The 27,374-nt window shown below is 49.2% G+C and overlaps 1 protein-coding gene across 3 annotated transcripts in view; it reads left to right on the forward strand.

The window, feature by feature from the left end:
• Positions 1–500: 500 nt before the first annotated feature.
• The window catches only part of GHR (growth hormone receptor), a 188,727-nt gene continuing 161,853 nt past the window's right edge, over positions 501–27,374 (forward strand). Inside the window, exon 1 of one of the 3 annotated variants that reach the window (XM_039545025.1) lies at positions 501–877. The gene's annotated coding sequence lies outside the window, so the exon portion shown is untranslated. Of the gene's footprint in view, positions 878–1,049; positions 1,163–27,374 lie in introns of those variants that run through there. The other 2 variants (XM_039545026.1, XM_039545028.1) reach the window with 2 other exon arrangements.

A 27,374-nucleotide genomic window follows, 5' to 3' on the forward strand; every position in this document is an offset into this window, starting at 1 on the left:
CAACTTTGCCCACAGTGCGACTAACCACCCTGGCCAGTACGTATTCATAAACAGGATGCTTTATCTTCCTCTCCAACTCGAAAAAGTCCCTGGAAGAAAACAGAGGGAGGCGGCACTGGGTGGAGGGCTGCTGTACAGCTGCCCAGAGGTGGCAGATGCATCCTCATTCCCGTCCCCCTTTAGCCCAGGCGCCCTCCCTGAACTTGGCTGAATGATTTTAAATTTCCCTTTAAATTGCAGCTCTGAGCCCGCGCCGCGCACAGCCCGCCGAGGAGCTAAGGAGCGGGGTGGTTTGCACAGCCCAGGTGCGGTAGGTCTATGGGGGAGATGCACTGGAGCCCCGATTTCCTAGCTGCTAACCCCGGGGCTCCCGGACTCCGCTCTAGCCCGACGAGCCTCGCTTTGTTGTGAAGTCCCGTGGAAACGCTCTGCAATAACCAATATTTCCCTCTAGGGGGAGCCCGCAAACCCCAGGGAAGTGACACGCACTAACTCCAGCTCCTCGCGGGCTGGGCAGGGAGCAGAGCTCCCGGGAACGCACTGAGCCGCTTGTCCATCTCCCAGCCTCGTCCCCTCCCCCCGGCCCAGAAGCAGCCGCTAGGCTCGGCCAGGCATGAGTCCCGCTTGAAGCAGCCGGGCCCACCCTCTGGCTCCCACCCCGCGCCGCCCCTCTGCAGGAGGCTGCCAGCCGAGCGGGGCGCAGGCGGCAGCAGCAGCCGCAGCCATGGGGCCAGGAGGAGGCGGCTGCTGAGCGTCCCGCGCCGGGACAAGATGGGGGGACGTTAGTAGCGGCGCAGCTGCTGGGGCAGGAGCTCGGCGCACCGTGGCGGGAGAGCGAGGGCCGCCCCGCGGCTGGGAGCTCGCTCGGAGCAGTCAGGTACGGGGCAGCCGGGCTCGGTCCCCTGCTTTGCGCCCTCAGGCGCTGGCTTTCCAGGGCTGCCTGCTCGCCCGCGGGCGGGTGTAATCCGATCCGGCCCGTGCACGCGGGGGTGTGGGCAGAGGGGTCGCGCCGGGCACGCTCGGCCCTGCTGCTGCGCCGCTATTTTTAGCGGTGAACTCCTGGAAGTTTGGACGCGCCAGCGAGCGCCGCGGGCGGGGACCGATGGGCCCCCGGGCTGAGCGCTGACCCCGGAGCGGGCTCCTTGCGGCGGCGCGCTGGTGGGTGAGTGAGTGAGTGCGCCCCACGGGCTGCCGGCTGCTGCCGGGGCTGGGCTGGTGCCCTGCGGAACGCCTGGCGACGCGGGGCCCGCGCTCTCCCTCGCCCGGTTCTCGCACCGGCAGCCCCGCGGGGGGAGGGGCGTTACCGGGCGGCGTGTGAAACTCGGGAAAGTTTGGCCAAGCCGGGGGGGGGGGGGAGCCGGGGTGCTGCTGTTCGCGGGGCCGGCAGCCCTGGGCCGAAGGCGGGCGGGTGGGCAGGGGGCTGGCCGGTAGGTGACGCGGGCCGTGCGTGTCCGAGCACAGGTTTAGCGGGTGTGTGGGTCGCTGCCCCTTGGCCAGGCTGGTGCCCGTCTCCGCGCCCGGCGCGCGTTAGCCGGGAGCGATGCGGCGGTGGCTGTAGGCAGCGCGGAGAGCAGGTCCCAGGTGGGCACGATGTGCAGTGCGAGCCCCGAGGCGATGCGGGTGGCCCCTTGCTCCCTAGGAGGGGCCGGGCCGGGAGGGGGAGTCGCTTTTTGGCGTGGCTACAGGGGGAACGTGTAACTGTTGATTGGGGGGAGGGGGCGCAATTTAAAGGTTCTGGGGGGAGGGGGGCACCCCACAGCATAGCCTCCGGCTCTGCAACAGAGGTTTTCAAAGAGGGCAACGTGCCCCAGGGGCAGAGGAACGTTTGGGGCAGTGGCACCAGGCAGGGCTAGGGGAGGGGGTGTCACCTCCACCCCCGACTCACTTCAGTGGGCCACCCAGCCTGTCTGGGTTGGGGGGGCACAACTAACAATTGTAACCCAAAGAGGGGGCTAAAGCTTACAGTTGTTGGTTGTGACCCCCCCCCCCCAACCCAGACAAACTGAGTTGCCGCTGTGGTGAGTCGGGGTGGGGATGTCGCTCCCTCCCCGAGCCCTGCGAGAGCTGGCCCGAGCCGCCTGGCATTGGGGTGGGGAGCCCCACAGTTTGAAAACCTCTGAGAGAAGCTGTGCTAAATGGAAGGCAAGGTGAGCCCCACTGCAGTGCCAGGGGAGCAGAGACCCTGCTATAGGAATGGGAGTACGGCCTCTGCCCTGGGAACAGACCTAGGGTATTTGCCCCAGGGCAGTCTGCAAAGCAGGTGGTGGGAAGCGCTGGGACTCCAGCAACAGGAAAGGCAAATAAGCCCTAGGTAGCAGGCTCAGCTCACAGCCAGCCACCCTGCTGCTTCCTCCCTCCCTGTGCTGCACGGGGACATGGTGAGTGCTGATGCCAGGGAGAGCTGCTGCCTCCTGGATGCTGGCCATCTGTGGGAGAGGCATGTCTTGCCCACTCCCATTGCCCTGGGGCAGAGTCTGCTGCAGCCCCTCTAGATGGGTCCCCTCCAAATATTTAGTTGTTGCTAAATGGAAGGCAGAAATCTTGGGGGGAAGGGGCATGTGACCTTGTGTCATCCCCCACTGATGCCTCTACTTGGCTAGACTGCCCAGTTGTGGTGGGAGTTCTGGTCAGTCTCTCCAGATTTAACTGTCCCCGATTCCCAACTGCCCCAAGTTTCTTTATTACATAGGTCTTCCTGTGAACGTATGTATTGCTGTTGTTATCTTGTTATAACAAATCAGAATCCAGGCTATAACCAGGTGGAATTGATACTCAGAGATCTCTCTATCTCCAACCTTGTGGCAGTCACATGAGGCTTGGGTAGTGACATAAATTCAGGCCCCAAAGATTTTGCTGAAGTGCTGCTGCTGCTTGAAGTAACAGGCATGAAATACAAAGCAAACAAACCATTGTGACCCTCTAAAAATATTTGTGGGCATTGATGGGAGATGATGGGAAAACTTGAAAATGGCCTTGAAAATGTAGGAGCTGTTTTACTCTGAAATCCTATTCTTTAGATAAATCACTCTCTGTTTCTACGGGATAGAGTTCCCATAAGACAGCAAGGAGTTTTCAGGGAGTGCCATTGCACCAGTATTTGCTCTTCTCATCAGATTTGGCTGTATCTTGTGTATATCTGCAAAGCAGTGTTTGATCAGTAGCGTTTGATCTTGTAGGCTATAATAAAACTGAGGCTAGTGCGCAATCAGTGCTCTGCTTTCCATGCAGGGCATAAAAATAAAGTGTTTGTATTTTGTATTTACTGTAAGTGCTGCATGTGAAATCAAATTGAAAGAAGTATTTTAAAAACAAATTCCACAAATGAAAGTTTTGGAGCCAGCCATATTAAGGAAAATGGAATAACTGCTAGAGTAGTTGGCGTTTACACACAAGAAAATCCTGAGTGCGAAGATTTAACTGATTTTTGCTGGAGACTGACTCAGTACTATCTCTGCAGTGCAAACTAGCAGATGTTTATCGTAGGTGGTTACTTCTTGGACAGTCATGGTAAATATCTTACTTAACCCAGTATGTTTAATATATTCAACCACAGTTGCAGTTTGCTCCTGACATAACTGTAAGGAGCAGCCCCGTAAAGACACCCTGGATCACATTTCTGCTGTTATTCCAGTGTAAATCAGGGCCGCCCAGAGGGGGGGGGCAAGAGGGGCAATTTGCCCCGGGCCCCACAGGGGCTCCCACGAGAGTTTTTCGGGGCCCCTGGAGCGGGGTCCTTCACTCGCTCCGGGGGGCCCGGAAAACCCTCACGGGGCCGGGCCCAGGAGCTTCTTCGCTCCCAGTCTTCGCCGGCGGGGGTCCTTCCGCTCCGTGGCGGAAGGACCCCCCCACTGGCGAATTACCGCCGAAGCGGGACCCGCCGCCGACGTGCAGCCCGGTCTTCGGCGGTAATTCGGCCGCGGGGGGCCCTTCCGTTCCGGGACCCGCCGCCGAAGTGCCCCGAAGATCCGCGGCGGGGGCCCCCCCGCCGCTGAATTACCGCCAAAGACCGAACTGAACTTCGGCGGCGGGTCCCGCCGCGGTAATTCGGCGCGGGGGGCCCCACCGCTGGTTCGGGCACTTCGGCGGCGGGTCCCGGAACGGAAGGGCCCCCCCGCTGCCGAAGACCCCAGGCCCCCGGAATCCTCTGGGCGGCCCTGGTGTAAATAACTGAAATAACTTCATTGAAGCCAAGCTCTCTTTTACAGTGGTGTAAGTGAAAGCAGAACGTGGCTAGTGCTTAACAAATCCTCCTGTCAGCCTGCCAGCAAACATTTAATAAGATAAATCAGAAAGTTTCATTGAGAACATTTGTCAAATTGATGGAAGTTTAACTTGAATTTAAAAAAGGCGTTTACATACCTGTCCACTCACGTCAAAGCTGAATACACTTATGGACATAGACCTAATGTGAATAGATTTGTGATGAGATATTGAAAAGATTTGTTTGAGACAAGGATGCTGATTTAAATGACATTATTTAAAATATGGGGGAAGGGATAAAGGGGATTGGAATTAAAATGTCTTGTTGAATCTCATTGAACTACATGAACGTTTATTGAAAGCTGTCCAATCTAGCTTAAAAAACCCCAACGATTTAAATAGGAATGTTCTATCTCTCATCTCCTCCATGTTTTCTCAGCCTTGCATGCCAAGAATTGCAACATGTTAGTTAATATATTATGCTGGTACATTTTAATTATAAAGGGCGTGCAAGCAAGGCAGTTAGTTGTCTTTTCAGCTTTTAATGGGTTTCCCTGGGAAGCCTGCTGTAGAAAGTGCAGACAAATGTTCGTCTATTCAAGTGAGTCACAAATGCGTTTTTTGTTTTGTTTTGTTTTTTCCATTTGAGGTGGAATTATCAATTTATCCATAGTAGTAAACTTTTAGAAGTAACTGCTAGTGATAGGCACCTTGCAAATCCCCTAATTACTATTATGCATAGTGTTTTTTACTCCTGTCCCATTATCTTCAGTATTGATAGAATTCTGTCTTTAACACTTGAAAATCCTACTAATATTTTTGTTTTAATGATGTACAACAGCATCAGTTGGTATCACCATATGTGGAGTTTTGCTGTTCCAGTCTAAGAGTCTGATCTTACACACACTAACAAAAGTAGTGTTCATAACTGCAAGTGAACCATTGGGTCCCTAACCACTGTGAGGAGGCAAAAGAAGTTTCCACTAAGAAATCTTCTTCCTCCAGGGTGGATCTGGAGCTGCCAGCAGCCTAAGCCCCCCACCCCACTGAGGTGTGGAGAACAGAAGTGCTCACATGGGGCAGATTATGCTCCCATGGGGCAGATTATGCTCCCATACTCTTGTGGAGTAGCACTTTACTCCGCAGTTAGCTCCACTGATTTCAGCAGGGCAGGGCAAAATCTTACCCTTAGAGTGTGGGGGAAGCAGGATGGAATAAAGGGAGAACAGAACAAACAGATCCCTCTTCAAACAGCCAGGAGTGGGATGAGATCCCTTCTAGCCAGTGGTCTGGAGACTTAAAAAGTGTTCTCTTGTTAGCACAGATCTTGGGGATATCGGATTTGTAAGGTTTTTACTTCCAAGTTCGTTTTATTAGGACTGTGCTTAATTTTATGTAAACATATTGTGACTGGTTCCTCCTTGAGTGCCACCTTGAACTGGGGTACCACTGAGCCCCCAACCCACTAGTCTGGGTTTCCTCTCACATTGTACTGTTTTGACAAGCTGCAAAGCCTTCTAGCCTGTACTTTCACCAGGTAGGGGGACACCCAGATGCAATTACATGCAGGCTCTCTGACCAGCCCCTGCATAGGAAGGCTACAGCTAAGGCAAATCTCAACTCCTCAGGCACCTCCCCTCCCCCCAGAATATAAACCCAAAATTATATAGTCTTGTGCTGCAAGCACAGGAAACTGTGCAGCGCAAGCTCATAAAATTCTCCCCCTGCCTCACTGTGGAGAGAAATATGCAACAGCCTTTGCCCCTGAGTTATAATTCCCACACACTTCACTCCAACTCACCAGTTTAGATAAAGCTAAAGCAAGTTTATTAACTACAAAAGATGGATTATAAGTGATAGCAAATAGATCAAAGCCAATTACCCAGCAAATAAACAAACAAAAAAAACAAACGCAGCTTAATTTACTAAATAGATTGGATATGAATAGCAGATTCTCACCCTGAGAGATGATACAAGCAGGCTGCAGATTCTTAAGGGTCCAGCTGCACTTGCTTTACAGCTTGGAATCTGCAGGTCTTTCATTCACAGGCTAGAAATCCCTTTAGCCTGGGTCCAGCACTTCCCCCCCCAGTTCAGTGTTTGTTCCTTGGGTGTTTTCAGGAGTCTTGTGTGGGGAGTGAAGAACCCCAGATGATGTCACTCCCTGCTTTATATAGCGTTTGCATATGGTGGGAACCCTTTGTTTCCCAAAGCTTGGTTCCCAGACCAGTCCCTGGAAAAATAGTGACGTCCCAAAATGGAGTCCAGAGACGTCTCATCACATGTTGTTGTAGAGTCATATCAGCCATTACTCGGAGACTGTCTGTTGCATGCTCAGGAAGGCTCTCCAGGTGGGAGATAAGCTTCTCCTAAGGCCTATTGTTTTTATCCTGATGGCCCATTGCCCTGAATAAACCCTTCCCCACCCACTATCTAGACCAGTGCTCTTCACTATTTTTGAAGTGGGGGCTACTTTGGCAAAAAACCTTCAATAGGAGAGCCACATCAAGTACTAAATTAACACATTGCTTACTGCTCCTTAACGATGTAATGTTACAGAGCCACTGGTGTAACTAAAACAAAGTCTACTTGTACAATAAAACAGTGCTCCTTTTATAAAATAATAACCAGGAGAATATATGGAATTAAAAAGGCACCTATGCAAGTAAACTTTTTCAGAGCAGAATAATGCAAAACTTACTATAAAAACTGGGTGAGCGAAAGTGTTCCTGTTCCTCTTTGACTTTGTTCATGCAATATTTGTAATCTGTCATCGCAAGCCTAGTAAGGCAGTCCAAATGTTCGTTGGTCAGTTTGTTCCTCTGTTTTCTTTTCACCCCTCTGGCTGGGGCTGAGGGCTCTAGGGTGGAGCTGGGAATGAGGGGCTCAGGGCTGGGGCAGAGGGTTAGGATGCGGGAGGGGTGAGGGCTTTGGGGTGGGGCTGGGGATGAGGAGTTTGGGGTGCAGGCAGGCTGCCCCAGGGCTGGGGCCAGAGGACTCCCCACAGCCCTCTCCCTGCTGGCAGCAGCTAGCTCTGGGGGAGAGGCCTCTCTCTCCCCTTTGCTGGCAGGCAGCTCAGGGGGAAGGGGCCCCCCTCTCTCTCTCTCCCCTGCCAGCAGCAAGGGAGCTCCAGGGCTAGGGGAGAGGCCTTCAGCAGCCCTGCAAGCCACAACTTGCTCCCTTCCCCAGTTCCCACCCACCCCCACCTCCCTCCTTTCCAGGTCCCTGCTGCATGGCCCTTTAGAGCTGCTGCGCAGCTATTTATAGCCTACTGTGGAGCTGCACAGCTTAGGGGGAACTTAGCAAGCCGCACTTAGGGTTGATGGGAACCGCCACTGGCTCGCGGGCCTTGCAATGAAGAACACTGATCTAGACTGAAAGCATCTTGTCTAGTGGGTGTTACCCACGTGTAACTACATTTGAAATACAGCATAGTCAATATTCATAACTTAAGATACAAAAAGGATACATGCATTCAAATAGGATAATCATAGTCAGCAAATCATAACTTTTCCAATGACCTATCAGATGGCTTATCTTGCATAAAATACATCTTAGTTATGCCATACTCATAATAACATCACTGTGAAGAATATGGATGAGGTGCAGTGTCGCACATATATACTAATTAGATGTGACCCTTACTTCCATCAAGTTGCTCATGAGGCGGTTTATTGCTGCAGAAGTTACTAGTTGTTGATTTATATGAATGCTTATGTCACACTTAGAATGTCAATCAGAGAGTCAAGTTCCAGCCTTTGGAATGTTGCATATGTTATTTCAAATGCCAGATTTTAATGGACAGAATATATGTGAGGAATTCTCTGTACTTAGGAAGGGCTGTATTATTACTCTGACTATTTGTCAGTGTTCCAATGCCTAAAACATTGCTAGACAGACATTGTTTCAATTTAACTTTAGGTAGGAAGCAATAAGTGAGGAATAACAAAGAATAGAATGGATGGGGAATGGGTTACCACAGTACGACCCAGCTAAGTATGCACACATTATGATGGTTCAGTAGAAGATTGGGTTTCTTTTTAGTTAAAAGATGTCTTATTTATTGGCTCTCTTTTTATTGGCATCACCAATGAGGTGCCTGTGTAGGAAGGATTTGAATGAGGAAAGAGTAATGGTCTGGCAGAGCAGAATTGAGATGGTGTCCTAAGATAAGGGGCAATGTGGGAAGAGCGGGTCAAGGGGCATTGAATCTTCCATTGCTGGTAAAGTGCTGGAGGCAGAAAGTATCGTATTGCATCAGCCTAGCTTGGCAGGAACAGACTAATATTGGAGCTTGAAGGAACACTTTGTGCTCAGATTGTTTACCACAGGTTGTTTACTGTATATGAATCCTGAAATGCAGTGGCTGCATACTTACAGATCGTTTTGATGTGTGAAATGTAGAACACCTCCTATTCTTAAGAGATTGATGCTCAGTGTAAGAGAAATGGACTCACCACATAAATGAGAGAGGCCATCCCTTCACAGAGAAAGATGTTTTCCATATCTTGTCATCCCAGCATATGAAACGCTAAATACATTTAAGCAATGACCTTTTAAAAAGGAGTCACAGAGAAAAAACTATAAAACATGTAGTTTATACTAACTTTATTTTTGTTAAATATTTTAGAAAACTCTAAACTTCAGAAAGGCTTAACAATACTCATGAGCAGGTCTGCAGGCTTGTCATGCTGGTGAAAATGTCACAGATCTCGGGAGTTCTCTGTTTATCCATTACTTCTGTGCTGGAAGGCTCTAGGTTGGTTAACTCACTGGTCTGGTTCAGATGGGAGGCCCTGAGGGGAGGGTCAGAGAGTAAGCCCACCTCACACTTACCTTGCAGTTGTAGTTCCTGTGTCCTGCAGGGCTGGGCCCAGCTCCCTGGTCCAGGCGTTACGACCTGGCACATGGAATTGTAGCACGATTCACTCAAATTTGGCCTGTCTACCCCTTCATCGTGATGGAAGGTCAGCTTGGGCTAACCTGAGTGGTGGTGTGGCCCCAGGCACCAGGTTGGAACACCTGGAGGAGGACCAGAGACATCCCAGAGGACTGGACAAGGGCAAATATAGTACCTATATATGGGTACTATATATAGTACCTATTGTGATAGACCCAGGCCAGTTGGGTACAGCAGAGTAGTCCTGTTGGTATCCAGGAAGTGGGCAGGCAGAGCCCGCCCACTGCTAACGGACCTTCCCTCCAGCCTAAAGGGAGGATCCACAGTTCCGTGGTACCAAATAATTGTGGGGGACAACTAATGAGATAACAGGAATGGGAGTGAGATCACAGGGCTAAAGGAAGGGAACCTGACGGGAACACCGAGCAGAGAACCCTGGACAGCGCCCACTGCTCCTTGAAGGCGTCAAGGGAGCCAGTGGACACCGCCCAGAGGAACTCTGCCCGGATGCGTGAACGGATGGAGGAGCGGAAATAGGCCCCACAGTCACAGGAAACCCCATTGGCCAACCTCCTCTCCCTGATTTTGTAGATGGCCATTTTGGCCAGGGCTAGGAGGAGGTTGACAAGGAGGTCCTGCGACTTTGTGGGGCCATGGATGGGGAGTGCGTAGATGAACAGGTGAGGGGAAACATGCAACCAAAAACATAATAATATATCCAAGAGGACCCAGAATAGGGGCTGCAACCTGGTGCATTCCAGATATATGTGCGCCAGGGTCTCCCTCATGCCGCAAAAGGGGCAGGTGTCCGGGAGGGGAGTGAACCGCGCCAAGTACACGCCCATACTCACAGCTCCATGAAGGATCCACCAGTTGACCTCCCTGGTGGGCCTCGGGACCAGGGTGGAACCACCGGGGCTCCTCACCCTCCAGAGGTGGTAGGAAGTTCTGCCACATTGTGTCGGGGCGGGATGCGAGGGTGAGGAAGCGAAGGGTGTGGAGCACAAGCATGTACAGATGTTTCCTTGGCGCGGTCTGGAACTGAACTGGCTGCAAATCGTGCAGCTGGCTCACAGTGAAAGGGCGGGGGGGCCGGTTGGGTCCATGGGGCAGGGCCCGATGAAAAGGTCCGGAGGACCAGGGGTGGAGGGCGGGCGGGGTGTGCCCTCTTGCAGGACCCAGTCGAAGTAGGCCCGAGCAGCGGGCGGCAAAGCGGCCTTCACCTCCTAAAGTACGCGCTGGGGAGTATGAGGTCTGGAGAGCCCCATGCACTGAGCGAGCGTCAGGGGATACAGCCAGTCTCCCTGGTCATAGTCCAGGAGGTCTCTGACTGGTGACTTCTGCCAGGACCGACCTCTGGCGCACCGCGGGGGACTCCGCCACCTGCACACGAAGCTGGGGGTTGTATAGCAGGGGCTCCGCGAGGAGATCCGCCCCCTCGGCGGCCGCCACGGATCTGGTGGCTAAAACCAGTTTTCAGGTCCAGAGGAGGTCCTGGTAGAAGACTGGCAGCCTGGAGAGGTCTCGTGGAAGACCTCTTGGGTACAGCAGAGTAGTCCTATTAGTATCCAGGAAGTGGGCGGGCGAAGCCCGCCCACTGCTAAAGGACCTCCCCCCAGCCTAAGGAGAGGATCCACAGGTCCGGGACACTAACTAAGTACGTGGGACAACTAATGAAAAAAACAGGAGCGGGAGTGAGGTCACAGGGCTAAACAAAGGGAACCTGATGGGGACACCGAGCAGAGAACGCCGGACAACGCCCACTGCTCCTCGAAGGCGTCAAGGGAGCCAGTGGACGCCGCCCAGAGGAACTCCGCCCGGATGCGTGAACGGACGGAGGAGCGGAAATAGGCCCCACAGTCGCAGGAAATCCCATCGGCCAACCTCCTCTCCCTGGTTTTATAGATGGCCAGTTTGGCCAGGACTAAGAGGAGGTTGACAAGGAGATCCCGCGACTTCGTGGGGCCACGGATAGGGAGTGCATAGACAAACAGGTGAGGGGAAAAGTGCAACCAAAAACGCAATAGGAGATCCAAGAGGAGCCGGAACAGGGGCTGCAACCTGGCGCACTCTAAATAAACATGCGCCAGGGTCTCCTTCACGCCGCAAAAGGGGCAGGTTTTGGGGACAGGGGTAAACCGCGCCAAGTACACTCCCGTGCTCACAGCCCCGTGAAGGAGCCGCCAACTGACATCCCCGGCAGGCCTTGGGACTAGGGCAGAATACAGGCTGGCCCACCGGGGCTCCTCACCCTCGAGAGGTGGCAGGAGGTCCCGCCATTTCGTATCGGGGCGGGACGCGAGGGTGAGGTAGTGAAGCGTGTGGAGCATGAGCGTGTACAGATGTTTCCTTGGCGCGGTCTAGAACGAAACCGGCTGCAGATCGGGCAGCCGGCTTGCAGTGAAAGGGCGAGGGGGGTGAGTGGGGCCACGGGGCAGGGGCCCGATAAAAAGATCCACAGGGCCCGGGGTGGAAGGTGGGCGGGGCGTGCCCTCCCGCAGGACCCGGTCGAGGTAAACCCGAGCAGCGGACAGTAAAGCGGCCTTCACCTCCTGAAGTACGCGCTGGGGTGTACGAGGGCTGGAGAGCCCCATGCGCTGAGCGAGCGTCAGGGGATCCAGCCAGTCTCCCCGGTCGTAGTCCAGGAGGTCTCCGACCCTGGTAACTCCTGCCAAGACCAGCCTCTGGCGCACCGCGGGGGACTCCGCCACCTGCACACGAAGCTGGAGGTTGTATAGCAGGGGCTCCACGAGGAGATCCGCCCCCTCGGCGGCCGCCACGGATCTGGTGGCTAAAACCAGTTTTCAGGTCCAGAGGAGGTCCTGGTAGAAGACTGGCAGCCTGGAGAGGTCTCGTGGAAGACCTCTTGGGTACAGCAGAGTAGTCCTATTAGTATCCAGGAAGTGGGCGGGCGAAGCCCGCCCACTACTAAAGGACCTCCCCCCAGCCTAAGGAGAGGATCCACAGGTCCGGGACACTAACTAAGTACGTGGGACAACTAATGAAAAAAACAGGAGCGGGAGTGAGGTCACAGGGCTAAACGAAGGGAACCAGATGGGGACACCGAGCAGAGAACCCCGGACAACGCCCACTGCTCCTCGAAGGCGTCAAGGGAGCCAGTGGACGCCGCCCAGAGGAACTCCGCCCGGATGCGTGAACGGATGGAGGAGCGGAAATAGGCCCCACAGTCGCAGGAAATCCCATCGGCCAACCTCCTCTCCCTGGTTTTATAGATGGCCAGTTTGGCCAGGACTAAGAGGAGGTTGACAAGGAGATCCCGCAACTTCGTGGGGCCACGGATAGGGAGTGCATAGACAAACAGGTGAGGGGAAAAGTGCAACCAAAAACGCAATAGGAGATCCAAGAGGAGCCGGAACAGGGGCTGCAACCTGGCGCACTCTAAATAAACATGCGCCAGGGTCTCCTTCACGCCGCAAAAGGGGCAGGTGTTGGGGACAGGGGTAAACCGCGCCAAGTACACTCCCGTGCTCACAGCCCCGTGAAGGAGCCGCCAACTGACATCCCCGGCGGGCCTTGGGACTAGGGCAGAATACAGGCTGGCCCACCGGGGCTCCTCACCCTCGAGAGGTGGCAGGAGGTCCCGCCATTTCGTATCGGGGCGGGACGCGAGGGTGAGGTAGTGAAGCGTGTGGAGCATGAGCGTGTACAGATGTTTCCTTGGCGCGGTCTAGAACGAAACCGGCTGCAGATCGGGCAGCCGGCTTGCAGTGAAAGGGCGAGGGGGGTGAGTGGGACCATGGGGCAGGGGCCCGATAAAAAGATCCACAGGGCCCGGGGTGGAAGGTGGGCGGGGCGTGCCCTCCCGCAGGACCCGGTCGAGGTAAACCCGAGCAGCGGACAGTAAAGCGGCCTTCACCTCCTGAAGTACGCGCCGGGGTGTACGAGGGCTGGAGAGCCCCATGCGCTGAGCGAGCGTCAGGGGATCCAGCCAGTCTCCCCGGTCGTAGTCCAGGAGGTCTCCGACCCTGGTAACTCCTGCCAAGACCAGCCTCTGGCGCACCGCGGGGGACTCCGCCCCCTGCACACGAAGCTGGAGGTTGTATAGCAGGGGCTCCACGAGGAGATCCGCCCCCTCGGCGGCCGCCACGGATCTGGTGGCTAAAACCAGTTTTCAGGTCCAGAGGAGGTCCTGGTAGAAGACTGGCAGCCTGGAGAGGTCTCATGGAAGACCTCTTGGGTACAGCAGAGTAGTAGAAGGCAGATATACTGGCCACTGGATAAGCACTTTTCTGTTCCCTGACTGACCAGAGCAGGGGCTGCTCCAGGCTAATGAGAACACCTGACTTCAATTAACCTGCAAAGAGTCAGGTGAGGCCGTTAAGCTAATATGAACATCTGATTCTAAGGCCCCTCTGATACTATAAAAGTGCTCACTCCAGTCAAGCTGAAAGGAGCCAGGGAGAGGATGTGCGGCTGAAGGGCTGGGTAATGAAGACACCCTCAAGCCATTGGAAAGGGAGCCCTAAGGTAAGGGTGAAGAAGGCGTTAAGAGAGAGAAGCGGGGGAGCTGTGGGGAAGTGGCCCAGGAAAAATGTAGCAATTCTGTCAGTGAAAGGTTGGCTGCCAACAGCGGCTGCCATTAGGGTTCCTGGGCTGGAACCCGGAGTGGAGGTCAGCTTAACTTCAGTACCTGGAAAGATAAATATTAAAATAATCAATTTGTAGGTATCTAGAAGACAATAAGGTAATAAGTAACAGTCAACATGGATTTGTCAAGAACAAGTCATGTCATACTAACCTAATATCTTTCTTTGATAGGGTAACAAGCCTTGTGGACTGGAGGGAAGTAGTAGATATATCACATCACAACTTTAATAAGGTTTTGATACTGTCTCACATGACCTCATAAATAAACTAGCGAAATATAGCTTTAGATGAACCTAGTATAAACTGAATGCACAACTGGCTGTTAGCAGTGGTTCACAGGCTGGGAGGGACCTATCCTAGGTCTGGTTGTAGTCAATATCTTCATGAATGGTTTGGATAATGGCATAGAGAGTAGACTATGTCATTTGTGGATGTTACCAAGCTGGGAGAGGTTGCAAGCACTCTGGAGGACAGGATTAGAATTCAAAATGATGTTGGAGAAATGTTCTGAAAGAAATAGGATGACATTTGATAAGGACAAGTGCAAAGTACTACACTTAGGAAGGAAAAATCAAATGCACAAATAGAAAATGGGGAATGACTGCCTAGGAAGGAGTACTGCAGAAAAGGATCTGTGGGTTATAGTGGATCACACACTACATATGAGTCAACAATGTAATACTGTTGCAAAAAAAAGCAAACATTCTGGGATGTATCAGCAGAAGTGTTTATAAGCAAGACACAAGAAATAATTCTTCCACTCTACTCAGTGCTGATAAGGCCTGAAATGGAGTACTGTGTCCAGTTTTGGGCACCACACTTTGGGAGAAAATGTGAACAAATTGGGGAAAATCCAGAAGAGAGCAACAAAAATGATTAAAGGTCTAGAAAACATGACATGAGGAAAGATTGAAAAAATTGGGTTTGTTTAGTCTGTAGAAGACTGAGCAGTGACATAACAGTCTTCAAATATGTAAAAGGTTGTTATAAAGAAGAGCATGATAAATTGTTCTCCTTAAGGGTGACTGGGGACAGGAAAAGAAGTAATGAGCTAAAATTGCAGCAAGAGAAATTTGGTTAGATATTGGAAGTTTTTCATAATCTGTAAGGGTAGGTAAGTCCTGGAAGAAATTACCTAGAGAGGTTGTGGAATCTGTGTCATTGAAGGTTTTTAGGAACAGATTAGACAAACACCCGGCAGGGATGGTGTAGATCAGGGGTTGGCAAGCTCTGGCACGCGGCTCGCCAGGGGGCCGGGCCAGTTTGTTTACCTGCCCCGTCCGCAGGTTCGGCCAATCGCGGCTCCCACTGGCCGCGGTTCGCCGCTCCAGGCCAATGGGGGCGGTGGGAAGCCGCGGCCAGCACATCCCTCGGTCCGTGCCGCTTCCCGCAGCCCCCATTGGCCTGGAGCAAGTAGTTAAAACAAACAACCCCTCATAGGTAATACTAATGACAGACTGTGGACAAAAGATAATTTCAGTTCTAAAGTCTACCACCATGTTCCTTGATCTGTCAATTATATCCGGGTTTCTCATACTTTTTCTGAGGCCCCCCTCAACATGCTATAAAAGCTCCAAGGCCCAGCAGGGGCAGGGGAGAGCCCTTGGGCATAGGTGTAGTTTTACTTTGATTTTGGGGGTGTGAGGGCTGGAAGGGCTTGCACAGCGGGGTCCAGGGAAGGAGTGCCATCTCCATTCCCTGACTCACCTCAGCAGGCCAGCCAGGGGGATGCAACCAAAAAATATAACTCAAAGGCAGGGTGTAGGGGGGAACTCAGTTCAAGAAGTTTGAAAAGCACTCAGCGTACATGGAGAGGGATAGCTAGGGACTCTGCATGGGCAGAGGCGTAGCTCAGGGTACATGGAGAGGGGTAGCTAGGAGCTGTGCATGGGCAGAGGGGTAGCTCAGGGTGCAGGGAGGGGGTAGTTAGGGGCTGTGCGCAGGCAGAGGCGTAGCTCAGGGTGCAGGGAGGGGGTAGTTAGGGGCTGTGTTCCAGGAGAGCTCCCCTTGCAGTGTCTGCTCCCTGAGGGCTCTGCCACCCTGGAGCTGGGTCACCCTGCCCATGCAGCTCTTCAAAGGGGGCTGCAAGCTGAGGAGCTGCTGCAAGTCTGGGCACCAGCAGTAGACAGGGGAAAGTCAGAGCTGCCTGCTCCATGGTACCTGCTCCAGCCAGAGGTGCAGCTGCCCCACACGTCTGGCTCTGGCTTCTGACCTATGACCTGGCCAGAGGGCGGGGCCTGAGGCAGACTGGGGGAAAGGTGGAGGGGGCTGGAGCTGCCCCCGGGACTGCCACTCTCTGGGTAAGGCACTGAGTTATGGTCTCTCATGAAATGGGATCAGTTCAATAACATCTAGGCTAGATGGAGAAACAACATTAGAAGTGTGAAGTGCAGACTGGCATGTGCCCAGTAATTCTGTGGAGGGAACCATTGGGGAGGGGTGGGAATGCATTGTATGCATAGTGAGAATGGTAGTCCATGCATCAGCTGCAACATAATAGTTAGCATTTAGATAGCATGTTCCATGTGGGATATCAAATCACATCTTCCCACGTGATTTAGGTATGGTAATAAGTCAGCAATGCGAATAGTGATCAGATTGGCATAAATTTGATTATTCATATAGGGCCTGATCCAAAATTTCAGTTCACTTCATTGAGATTTGGATCAGGGCTATATGGTTCATCCTAAAAGTTCTCAAGCACCCTCAACTCCATCAGGACAGGATGGTGCTCCAGACCTTGCAGGATAGGTTTAGAGAAAGGTCGCTTTTCTTGATACTGTGACTTTTTACTTCGCAGGTTGGTGAAGGGGATTTGAATCTTAGCTCTGTAAATACGACAAGGTAGTAATAGTGTGAACATCAAAACCCTGGCTTTTTTCCTCTGGCTTCCTGATTAAGTTGGGCATTGGGGGCATGAGATGAGGCAAACAAGGTCTCCCATCCAGCACGTTGTCTTACTTTTCTCTCTCCAAAACCTATTGCAGTCAATAGACTTCATCAGACTTAGGATCAGGTACTTTTAAATTTCTAAATTCCTCAGGACGGGGATTCCCTCATTTTCCGGCACCAACTACACAGCATGTATAATACAGGTGGACAAACAATGTAACTTCTGGAATAACAGGATCCTGAATTGCACCTCTGACATGTAATTTTACAAAGGTTTTCATATGATAACAAGAACCAGATTCACATGGACTTGTTGTCATTCCTGAAATGTTCTTGGTGAGGTAGAATTTCTGTTTTACTAGAAGTTTCTATTGCTGTGATTTCCAGATGGCACATTGATTGCATTACTGTGTAATAGTCACTCAATTCAGCAACCCCTAACGGGGCACTGAAAACTGAAAATAGGTATTTCTGCATCACTTGTTTATCTCTTCATATAAAGTGTGTAAAGTTTTAGTGTCAATCATTTCTATTGACTTACTATTTTCTTTCTCTGATACGGAAGAAGGATTCTTATTAGTTATTTACATCTCCAAGCTTATTAAAACAAATGAAATATGTTGCTACTTGAAAAAATGGCAATTTGCCAAGGAATTGAAAAAAATTCTCTTCTTTCACAGAGACTGCAGTGCAGTAAATGTAATCCTGGGGTGTGGGGTGTGTAGGTGAGAGTTTGAAAAGTGGGAGAGCACACCTATGAGACGGAGAAGAATCTTGTTTCTGATCTAGTTGATCAGAAACACCTTGGAAGCCAGCATGAAAATTATATGCTTGCTCCCTCACTGAGTGAGCAATATCAGAGAGAGATGGTAGTGACTTAATTGTTATCTATCAGTCTGATTCTTTTCTATTTCACTATTCGAACCCATATAAACTTTGCTTCTCAATCTTGGGGGCTGAAAATTCATCTACTTAGTCCCAGCTCATAGCGGATTTATTTATTTATGGGAAGTTGACATGGGCTGACCATGGGAAGGGATGAAGTAGAATGGAAGGGAGCAGAGTATCCTCATAATCCCCTCCGCTTCCATGACTTGTGCTGCATGAACATCAGTACTGGCCGTGAAGAAGAGGGCAATTTATGTCTGTTCTACAGGGAAGGGCTGCTGTTATCTTCTGACTACAAATCTTTGAGCAGTTATATTAAAAACTATTTGCCCAAAGAAAATCATCAGCAGTTTGGCCAGAATCTGAAGTTTTTTTCAAAGTAGGGCTGTCGATTAATCACTGTTAACTCATGTGATTAACTCAAAAACATTAATTGCGATTAATAGCACTGTTAAATAATAGAATACCAATTGAAATTTATTAAATATTTTGGATGTTTTTCTATATTTTCAAATATATTTATTTCTGTTACAACAGAATACAAAATATACAGTGCTCACTCTGTATTTTTATTACAAATATTTGCACTGTAAAAATGATAAAAGAAATAGTTTTTTTCAATTCACCTCATACAAGTACTCTAATACAATCTCATTGTTATGAAAGTATAACTTACAAATATCGATCTTTTTGTTACATAACTAAACTCAAAAATAAAACAATTTAAAACTTTAGAGCCTACAAGTCCACTCAGTCCTACTTCTTGTTCAGTCAATTGCTAAGACAAGAAAGTTTGTTTACATTTATGGGAGATAATGCTGCCTGCTTCTTATTTATAATGTCACCAGAAAGTGAGAACAGGTGTTTGCATGGCACTTTTGTAGCTGGCATTGCAAGGTATTTACGAGCGGGATATAAAAATTTTATTAAAGCTAATGTTAAAAAAAATTATATAATACATAGGTTGAGAAAAGAGTGTCTGTACATCTGGGTATAGTGCTTCGGTTATCCACAAATACAAAGTTTGTTTTTAAAAGTCATATGATACATAATCAGCAATAACCCAAATTTAGGTGAATAGATTTAACAATACAGGTTAGATATTAAAATCTGAATACTCGGGTACATCACTCATGAGAACTTATACAGAGATTTGGTTGTGGAAAGCAAAATATATCAACAAGTGAAGATTATCCTTCAGTAATTGAGAATTTAGGGTAGGTTTTCCATTTAGAAAATACAATCCATGAGGGAAGTATTTTTAGTTACTTTCCTGACTGTGCTTCTCATCGGCACGCCAGCTCACCCCTTCTGGTATTGCCGATGTCCAGTGATGTGTTCTATGTAGATGTCCTTCGACCACCTGATGGCATCCGACACCATGAGTTGTCGCATCAGCCGAGCGTAGCATTGACCAATTCCGCATTCTCTCAGCACTCACTCGTTACTCGGGTCCTGTGAGCTGAAGGCTACGATGATCAGTGTGTGTGTCTGAACCTGGTAACCCTTAGCTCTCAAGGTTTTGGCCAGAGGGGCGTATTTCTTTACCCATCGTGGAAGGCCGGGGTCCTGTTCTCAAAGGGCACTGTGACATCCACCATGATGATCTTCTTCTGGTCCTTGTTGGTGATGACGATGTCTGGTCGCAGTTGGCGGTCGGTTCCGGGGATGGCAGCGTTTATGGCAACCTTCTCTCACATGTGGCGGGATAGCTCTGGCCAGGTGATCTTGGATGGTGTTGTGTTGCAGCCGCAAAGCTCTCAAATGGGGCTTGCAGCTACATAGGACATGTCCATTTTGGGGGCTGCATGGAGAAGGGATTAAGGTAGAAGGGTATGAGTTTCCCAGATGAGCAACACAGACTTCTTCACGTCTCCCACAGCGTAAATATTTGCTCACAGACAGGTTGTGCACTGACCTTTCCAGCCCCCTCCCAGATTTCGCTTTGTGGTAAATTGCATTTTCCTTTCTCCTACCGCCTTTCATTTATGGTAGTGTTTTTTAACTGAGGGCTACATGGGACTCACTGCAGAGTCCATCTATGCTGGTCCTGATCAACCAAAAGAGTAGGTAGCTGTACATTCCTTCCTCCTTCCTTCCCATTGGCCATAGGATAATGCCTTCAGAACCCTCTTAGTCCTTGCTGTCCTTGAGATTGAGAAATTGGCCTTCTGCTTTTTGCGTGGGCTTGTTCCTATGCTGTTGTGTTTTACATTAATATGAGCAAAGGATGTACGTTCAGTTGGTGGCTTTGGATTTTCTGGCTCTGACCATGATCTGGACAGGGATTCAGGAGACCTGGGTTGCATTCCCAGCTCTGCTGCTGGCCTGATGGATGGCCGTGAGCAAGTCACTTCACCTTCCTGTGCCTCCGTTTTCCCCATCTGTAAAGCTGGAATAATGATACCAACCTCCTTGGTAAAGCCTTTTGAGATCTACGATGTCAGGGCTAGGCATTTTTATTATTTGTCACAACCTGAATTTTCTGTAAAACATTTTTCTTTTTTTCTCATTATTGGCTGTGCTAGTTTGTAGAAGACAGCCATTTTGTAGTGATGGATTTAACAGTCAGCAAAGAGGAAGGGCAATGGGGATGTGCCATGGGGACTGTCAGAAACAATTATCTGGGAATCTGAAGGCCCTGAACAGTGTTGTTTAGTCTTAGATCATCAATATAGTTAAGCATGTAGAAGCTGGGAAATAAAGATCCAAAATAGTCACAAAGCACCTTAAAGGGATGTGAACCATCTGGAGTTGATAGAAGGCAGACAAAAATGGGGACTATAAGAGGACAGTCACCACCTTTTGGGGAGTTGAATTTTCAGGGGAGTTTCATTTTCTACAATTACTCAAAGTTAATTTCAGTGAGATTGCATTAGAGCATGATCAAGGCTTTGAGTGCACTGTGATGTGTATGAAGAGTTGTTAAAGAACAGAGCATTCTTGGGGCTTCTCAGCATAGTAGCTGCTAGATTATAGTACGCTCTTATTTCTCGCATTTGGGCTTGACTCTGGCTTTTGCAACAATAATAATGTTATGGGTGCTGAGGAAGAGGAGGGACTGGTACAGTTTATTTTTCCCAGGTGGCAATCTCTGAAAGCATTATGCCTGTGGTGGCTAGGAGCTCGATACCTTCTAAGTATCTGTCACCAGCAGCCTGGCTAGGACTGTAGAATAGGTATCGCATGTGTTTCCTGCAACTGTGCACTGGGGTATGGCCGTTCATCCTGGGACAGTAAGTACTGCCTGCTGCTGTAGCTGAACACAATGGGCGTGAGATCAGTGCTGGCTTCCGGATTAGAGCAGAAGGAAAAGTTATGCAGTCCAGGGTCTTTAAATTATTTGTTTCGCTAGAGGGCAATAGCATTATGAGTCAGAAGTCATGATGGATTGACTGTAGAGTCATGCCTGGTGTGCTTTCCCTTTTAGCACATCTTTAGGCCTGGTCTACACTGCACAGTTAAGTCGACGTAAGGCAGCTTACGTTGAACTAATTATGTCAGTGTACACACTACAGCCTTGCCCTGCCGATGTAAGTGCCCTACTACACCAACATAATAACCACCTCCACAAGAGGTGTAGGGCTTATATCGGTGTAGTTAGGGCGATGCGATGTCTGTGTGTAGACACTGCATTACTTATGTCCGCTGTTGGCTGTCTTGTCAATTTCTGGGCTCCATGATGGAGCTGTAAAATTGACAAGAAGGCTGCGCAGCTAGAGCCTGGCTACTCCCCACTCAGGGAGTCGAGAAGCCTGGGAGGGAGTGGGGGCAGGGGGGAGAATGGGGTGGGGGAGGAGGAAAGCAGCTGGGCTTCCAGCACGGTGCTGTGCAGAGCTGAGAGCCCGGGTTGTCAGCCTCCCACATTGGCCCTCTTCAGTCAGTAGAAGTGCTCCGGATGAGGACGTGCACCACTGACCAGAAGGAGGGTAGTGTGGACATCAGCCACCACAGTAATTACATAGGTTGACTTAAGTCTGTAGTGTAGAGATGCCCTAAATACAGTGCCAAATAATAGCCACAACAGTCAAATTGTTTTAATTTTAAAGGTAGCATGCTAAATGCAACAGCTTCCCAATTACATCCTGTACAGTGGCACTTTTCTTTGCTGCTAGTGTGATCTATTGAAAGTTTAACATGAATTAAAGATCTTTGTGAGGTATGAATACTCGTCTGGCTCGTTATGTAGTTAAAGTTACCTTATCACCATTCAAACTGTTACTATGGAGGCAGTGAAAAATCTGTAAGGGGAGAAAGCCATTAACTCATCTTTAATTGCCTCAGTGACAGATGCTGTTGGGGCGTGTAAAAGTAATCAATGCAGAAACAGTGCATCATCGTTACTGGAGTCCAATTTGCCTATTATTGTAAGACCCAGTTGGCAGCAGGTCTGTCGTGTTGTATGCAGAGCAGTAATATCAGGTTCTTCACAGCTTTATTGCTAAGGAATACTAAAGTACCTCTGGCAGCATTTAGGACAAACATGCATAGGATGTGCACACAACAAATGGTCGGTGACTGGAAAAATATTTTTCTATTAGGACTTCCCCATGTTCTTTGTTGGCAAATAAAACCTGAAAAACTCTTACATCTGCAAGATCTGACCCTAAGTGAGTGCTAATTCAGGAAACAGGAAATTACTCAACACCCAGTGTCGATCATTGGAAGAGTTCATGTAATTTTTCTGAGATCTCTGGCACCTAACCAGAATTCTAGGTATTCCCCCCCAAAATCCAAAACTGAAATTGCCTCATCAGAATTACAATTCCAAATCTCCAGGTAATATCTAGAGACACTTGACCCAATCATGTCAGTAGACATCGCCATGTAGTTCATCCTGCCATCTCCACCTCTGAGTTTCGCTCCCCACCCAATTCCATCTCCCAATGTACCTTCAAGAAAAGATGAGCTCTTCAGTGTCCAGAAAACTAACAAGTTGGGGCTCTGACAGATCAAGGAAGCGAACAAATTCCAGAGTCTTGGAGAATATCCTGTCAACCTCACATCCCTCCATCTCTGCTGTCATTCACAGCAGATGCAATAAAATAAAGGTAATCTGTGCAGGCAACTTGCATGACTGGAGAGAATTTTCCTTCTCAGTTATCTGAACTCTGCCTCTGTGGTAGTTTGTCATGCTTATTTATTTTTGAATTAAATTCCAATTGTGCATAAAAGATTTAGTGCAAAAACATTCCATATTCATACATATTAAGCATTGAGGCCTAAGCGCTTTCAGTCTGTATGTCATTTTATGCTTGTCATAGCTAACTACGTTCTGGCGCATACTTAGGAGTTCTACAGACAGGAAAATACATTTTGGTTGTTCTTTGTTTTTTTGACAGAGAGCTTGGCTACACTTACAAATTTGCAGCGCTGCAGCAGGGTGTGAAAACACACCCTCTGCAGCGCTGCAAATTGCGGCGCTACAAAGCGCCAGTGTAGTCAAAGCCCCAGCCGTGCTCCCAGCGCTGTCCGTTATTCCCCACAGGGAGGTGGAGTACGGACAGCGCTGGGAGAGTTTTCTCCCAGCGCTGGCACTTTGACTACACTTAGCACTTCAAAGCGCTGCCGCGGCAGCGCTTTGAAATGCAAGTGTAGCCAAAGCCAGAGAGCCAAAACTTTCTTTAATTGTAGCTGAAGACCAAATTATTTTAAAATTCTACAAGGATGGCAAAATACTGGGAGAAATAAATGTGTAAACATAATAGACTTAACTTGCTGTTCTCTGGAAATGTAATAGGCTTAATCCGTTATTGTCCATAATCATTTTGTCAAGATTAAATTTTATAACTGAAGTTTAGTTGCCAAACAGACCAGTTGTTTTCAGAAGATTAGAAAAACAGTATATATTAATTTTTATATAGTCTGCCCATTTGTAGAGTATATAGGCTATTACTAACATATGTCTAGAAATGTGGTATTTGCATGCAAAATTTTACACACACAATAAGATTTAACTGTGATAACCCTGACTCCTGATTTCCACCAGTGTGAGGTTGGAATAACTCCATTGGGGCCAGTGGAATTAAAGAAACGTTAAATGCAGAAGGCAAAGGCATAGCCAATCCTGTATTGCTGAGTTAGGAGTACTGCTTTCATCAGTTTCCAGCATTTTACACCAATTATCTGTGGAATGCCAAGACCCAGGTGTTTTTGTTTGTTTAGAATGCTACAACACTCTCCCCTCCTATGGAACAGATTTCTTAAGCTAATTTTTCATGCAATCATAGCTATGATCAGAAAATGATACAGTGGACTATATTTAAATTCTGTATTTTGATTAGCATATTTTCAGATATAAATACCTTCAAAAGATTGTGATAGAAAACAACCAAGGGTTTATAATAAGATCAAATTTCCACCAGTTAGGCACACTGGAGCACTGCTGACTAAAATTAGGTGCAAATAGGGATCATGCTCTCTAGTAGAGGCTGGTACTATTCCTATGTGTCTGTCTGGATTACATCACAAGATTTACTTCCCTTTCATGCTCAGACACACATACTTTATTTAAAAAAGAAATAGTGCTCTATTAGACTAGAAACACTTTATGCTTTTTTGTATTTTTGTATTTATGTATTATTATATGGGATGGTTGCCGCTACCATTTAATCCATTGGGGAAAAATAAAAAACCTAGGTTAATTCTTCTGGGAACCCATAGGTTAACTCCATTGAAATCAGTGAGGTGTATTCTTGTCACAATAATGTTGTTAGGGTTCCTCTGCCTCCAACTGACACACAATTGCAGGGGAACAGTGTGGGGGCAGACTCAAAGCTTAGAGTAGGAAATGGAGTAGCTCCTCTGCGGCTATTACTCTAGCTCTGGGTTTGGAATAGGAGCTGTGTTCTGCATTCATACCATATGTGAGATTTTTTTTTTTTAGCCACTGGAACTATGGCAGGGGCACCAGAGCCTTCCCAAAAGTGGGGGGCCCGGGGGCCTGTAACAGTGCGAGACTTACCTCTGTGGTGCCTCCTGCTGGTCATCCAGGGAATTAGTAAAAAGAACAGGAGTACTTGTGGCACCTTAGAGACTAACAAATTTATTTCAGCATGAGCTTTCGTGAGCTACAGCTCACTAGTGTTTCCAGCCTCCAGACCACCCTCTGCAGGCCAGTGTCCCACTTGCTGCTGGGCCCGAGTCCCTCCTGGACCTGGGTGCCCCTTTTACCTGGCAGTACCCTCACAGATCTGGGTCTCCCCTCCCTGGGGAACCCCCACTGTCTATCCCCACCTTGCCTTAGTCTATGGCCACTGCCAGTCATCACCTAGCCCCCGTTCCCTGAGGCAGACTGCAGTGTAAGTGCCGCTCATCACCGGCAATGGGGGTTTGGACCTGCTGCCTCTGCCTACCCTTGGGCTGCCCCTCTGCAACCCCAGTACCTTTCCCAGCCTTTAACAAGGCCTGTAGCCTGGGGGATTTCTAGGCCGGAGCTCCCCAGCTCCTCTGGCCTTCCCCCAGCCCTGCTACAGTCTCGGTACTCTACTTAGCTCCTAGCAGCCAGGCACATCCCTCTCCATATCTAGAGAAAGAGTCTCTGTTTGCTCCTGGCCCACTGCCCTCTTATAAGGGCCAACTGGGCCCTGATTGGGGTGTGGCCGCATCTGTGGCTGGTTCCCCAATCAGCCAAGGCTTGCTGCTTTTCCTAGCAACAGCCCTCTCACAGCCTCATCCCTCTCCCAGGGCTGATTTTAAGCCCTTCAGGGCAGGAGCGGGTGGCCACCCTGCTACGAGGCTCCACCCCTGAGGCCCTGCTCCCACCCCTCCTCTCCTTCCAGAGGCCCCGGCCAAGCCGGAACTGGAGCAGGGCTGGGGGAAGCAAAAGTAGCCCCCTACCCATGTCCCCAGCCCCCCCCCTCCAGGGCAGGTAAAGGAACCTGTTCCTCACAGCTGCCCGGGCAGCTCTCCCCTACCTGGCTCCAGCTGGGGTGGGCAGTGGGGAGGGATGGGAGGCTCGGAGCTGAAGTCCAGCCATGGTAAGAGTCACACGGCACCTGTGGGGAGCTGGGGTGGACCCTGCACCCACCCTGGGCAGGGATATAGGCTGGAGGCTGTTCTCAGCGGGCCCCCCACACTGTGAGCAGGTGGAGGGTCTGCCCCGGCTCCCACAGCTGCCTGTGCAGCACTTATCCTGGCCGGGCTGTGGCTCCGAACACCCTCCCACCCCCCCGCCAACCAGAGTTGTGTCGGGGAGAGCCGCGCAGGCAGCTGTTGGGAGCTGGCACGGAGTCACGGACGCTCTACCTCCACCTGCCCTGGGGCAGGGTCCACCCTGGCGAAAAGTGGATGGGTTACGGCACCACTGACCCAGGGCAACCTGTTGGCCATGCCACACTCCTTTCTTCCTGCCTGCCTGCCAGTGATGAACCAGCATGAAGCCTGTTTCCACCAAATACCCCTTCATATACAGCCATTTGCACAATGGAATCATGGTCGCTACGATATCTGTCTTCGTTATTTTAGGTACTTGTATGGTCCCCCATTACTCTAGTATTTGAGCACCTCAGTATCTTTAATGTATGTGTCCTTACCTCTCCCCTGTGAGGTAGGGCAGTGGTATAACCTGAGACACAGAGCGATTAAGTGAGTTGCCCAAAGTCAGGCAGAAATACTACACTGAGTGTCTCCTACAGTCCTTGCATTGCTAGGGGAAGTTCAGCCTTAGGAGAAAATGTTTTCACCCCTCTTAGCCAGAAGGCCGAGAAGCTACACACCTATAGTAGCCAACATTTTGAAACACTGGTTACTCAAAGTTTATGCAGCTAAATCCACATATGGCTATCGACTTGGTTAAGTGCAAAACTCTCCTGATCTTCACTTCACTAAACAGATTATTAGATTCGTCTGGCAAATTGAAGCGGAAAATCTGGCCCCAGGTTCCATATTACTTATGGCTCATATAGTGCCATAAGTATAACTTGTAATTGGTAAACTGTGCCAAAAAATAACAAGACCTCTGCCCTGGAGAACTGGCAGTCTATAGATGTGTGTTGGCACAGTAGGATAGATTACAATATTCAGTAGAACCTCGAGTTACGAACACCTCGGGAATGGAGGTTTTTCGTAACTGAACAAAATGTTATGGTGGTTCTTTCAAAAGTTTACAACTAATCATTGACTTAATACAGCTTTGAAATTTTACTATGCAGAAGGAAAATGCTGCTTTTAACCATCTTAATTTAAATAAAACAAGCACAGAAACAGTTTCCTTACTCTGTCAAATCTTTCTTAAACTTTCCCTTTATTTTTTAATAGTTTACGTTTAACACAGTACTGTACTGTATTTGTGTGTGTGGGTTTTTTGTTTTCTTTTTTGTTTCTGCTGCTGCCTGATTGTGTACTTCTGGTTCCAAATGAGGTGTGTAGTTGACCAGTCAGTTTGTAACTCTGGTGTTTGTAGTTCTGAGGTTCTACTCTAATACAAAACAAACACAGTTGTGTGTGGCTGTGCTACATGTTTTGTCTTTTAAATATTTTATATATTTTTGTTAGAGAGCAAAGTGCCTTCTGAAATCAGACTCTCCACAAAAATCCGCTGTGTTTTTTGTACCTTTCTGAAATGACTGTAAAAGAAAATACTTTGTAACTGAGACCTCCAGTTTTAGCTACATTAGGCTTTGTCACACTAGGCTTGAATGGCTTTTAATCTTCATCACTGAGTTAAGTGCCTGAAGTCAGGGATTTGTAAGGGAATGGTGAATACAACCTGATGTGTAGGGTTGCTAGGATCAAGTAACGCTGGAATAGCTCATTCAAAGTGAGAAAAAGATACACATGTGTACAAATGTCTGTGTTTATATGTGTTGCACCGTTTCCTATACATTTGATAACTGCTCTAAGCTGTTTCTTTCATACAATACCAGTCGTTATCATGTTGATATGC

This window comes from Mauremys reevesii, linkage group 6, assembly GCF_016161935.1.
Source record: "Mauremys reevesii isolate NIE-2019 linkage group 6, ASM1616193v1, whole genome shotgun sequence".
Classification (NCBI taxonomy): Eukaryota; Metazoa; Chordata; order Testudines; family Geoemydidae; genus Mauremys; species Mauremys reevesii.